This window comes from Salmo trutta, chromosome 35 (genome assembly GCF_901001165.1).
Source record: "Salmo trutta chromosome 35, fSalTru1.1, whole genome shotgun sequence".
Classification (NCBI taxonomy): domain Eukaryota; kingdom Metazoa; phylum Chordata; class Actinopteri; order Salmoniformes; family Salmonidae; genus Salmo; species Salmo trutta.
In genome coordinates this window covers 41,427,823-41,430,322 of record NC_042991.1, presented here as the reverse complement: position 1 = coordinate 41,430,322, position 2,500 = coordinate 41,427,823, and the positions used below count along the sequence as shown (strand labels likewise).

Genomic DNA, 2,500 nt, shown 5'->3' with positions numbered 1-2,500 from the left:
ATAGGGGGTGTTACTGTGAGTTTACCCTCCACTGGATAGGGGGTGTTACTGTGAGTTTACCCTCCACTGGATAGGGGGTGTTACTGTGAGTTTACCCTCCACTGGATAGGGGGTGTTACCGTGAGTTTACCCTCCACTACACCACTGGATAGGGGGTGTTACTGTGAGTTTACCCTCCACTGGATAGGGGGTGTTACTGTGAGTTTACCCTCCACTGGATAGGGGGTGTTACTGTGAGTTTACCCTCCACTGGATAGGGGGTGTTACTGTGAGTTTACCCTCAACTGGATAGGGGGTGTTACTGTGAGTTTACCCTCCACTGGATAGGGGGTGTTACTGTGAGTTTACCCTCCACTGGATAGGGGGTGTTACTGTGAGTTTACCCTCCACTGGATAGGGGGTGTTACTGTGAGTTTACCCTCCACTGGATAGGGGGTGTTACTGTGAGTTTACCCTCCACTGGATAGGGGGTGTTACTGTGAGTTTACCCTCCACTGGATAGGGGGTGTTACTGTGAGTTTACCCTCCACTGGATAGGGGGTGTTACTGTGAGTTTACCCTCCACTGGATAGGGGGTGTTACTGTGAGTTTACCCTCCACTGGATAGGGGGGTTGTTACTGTGACTTTACCCTCCACTGGATAGGGGGTGTTACTGTGAGTTTACCCTCCACTGGATAGGGGGTGTTACTGTGAGTTTACCCTCCACTGGATAGGGGGTGTTACTGTGAGTTTACCCTCCACTGGATAGGGGGTGTTACTGTGAGTTTACCCTCCACTGGATAGGGGGTGTTACCGTGAGTTTACCCTCCACTACACACTGGATAGGGGGTGTTACTGTGAGTTTACCCTCCACTGGATAGGGGGTGTTACTGTGAGTTTACCCTCCCTGGATAGGGGTGTTACTGTGAGTTTACCCTCCACTGGATAGGGGGTGTTACTGTGAGTTTACCCTCCACTGGATAGGGGGTGTTACTGTGAGTTTACCCTCCACTGGATAGGGGGTGTTACTGTGAGTTTACCCTCCACTGGATAGGGGGTGTTACTGTGAGTTTACCCTCCACTGGATAGGGGGTGTTACTGTGAGTTTACCCTCCACTGGATAGGGGGTGTTACTGTGAGTTTACCCTCCACTGGATAGGGGGTGTTACTGTGAGTTTACCCTCCACTGGATAGGGGGTGTTACTGTGAGTTTACCCTCCACTGGATAGGGGGTGTTACTGTGAGTTTACCCTCCACTGGATAGGGGGTGTTACCGTGAGTTTACCCTCCACTACACCACTGGATAGGGGGTGTTACTGTGAGTTTACCCTCCACTGGATAGGGGGTGTTACTGTGAGTTTACCCTCCACTGGATAGGGGGTGTTACTGTGAGTTTACCCTCCACTGGATAGGGGGTGTTACTGTGAGTTTACCCTCAACTGGATAGGGGGTGTTACTGTGAGTTTACCCTCCACTGGATAGGGGGTGTTACTGTGAGTTTACCCTCCACTGGATAGGGGGTGTTACTGTGAGTTTACCCTCCACTGGATAGGGGGTGTTACTGTGAGTTTACCCTCCACTGGATAGGGGGTGTTACTGTGAGTTTACCCTCCACTGGATAGGGGGTGTTACTGTGAGTTTACCCTCCACTGGATAGGGGGGTGTTACTGTGAGTTTACCCTCCACTGGATAGGGGGTGTTACTGTGAGTTTACCCTCCACTGGATAGGGGGTGTTACTGTGAGTTTACCCTCCACTGGATAGGGGGTGTTACCGTGAGTTTACCCTCCACTACACCACTGGATAGGGGGTGTTACTGTGAGTTTACCCTCCACTGGATAGGGGGTGTTACTGTGAGTTTACCCTCCACTGGATAGGGGGTGTTACTGTGAGTTTACCCTCCACTGGATAGGGGGTGTTACTGTGAGTTTACCCTCCACTGGATAGGGGGTGTTACTGTGAGTTTACCCTCCACTGGATAGGGGGTGTTACTGTGAGTTTACCCTCCACTGGATAGGGGGTGTTACTGTGAGTTTACCCTCCACTGGATAGGGGGTGTTACTGTGAGTTTACCCTCCACTGGATAGGGGGTGTTACTGTGAGTTTACCCTCCACTGGATAGGGGGTGTTACTGTGAGTTTACCCTCCACTGGATAGGGGGTGTTACTGTGAGTTTACCCTCCACTGGATAGGGGGTGTTACTGTGAGTTTACCCTCCACTGGATAGGGGGTGTTACTGTGAGTTTACCCTCCACTGGATAGGGGGTGTTACTGTGAGTTTACCCTCCACTGGATAGGGGGTGTTACCGTGAGTTTACCCTCCACTACACCACTGGATAGGGGGTGTTACTGTGAGTTTACCCTCCACTGGATAGGGGGTGTTACTGTGAGTTTACCCTCCACTGGATAGGGGGTGTTACTGTGAGTTTACCCTCCACTGGATAGGGGGTGTTACCGTGAGTTTACCCTCCACTACACCACTGGATAGGGGGTGTTACCGTGAGTTTACCCTCCACTGGAT

General features: G+C 51.6%; 1 protein-coding gene across 1 annotated transcript in view; it reads right to left on the bottom strand.

Annotated features, from left to right (window-relative positions):
• phip (PHIP subunit of CUL4-Ring ligase complex) overlaps positions 1–2,500 on the bottom strand; it is a 116,720-nt gene that overhangs the window by 64,361 nt on the left and 49,859 nt on the right. The gene's annotated exons all lie outside the window — the stretch shown is intronic.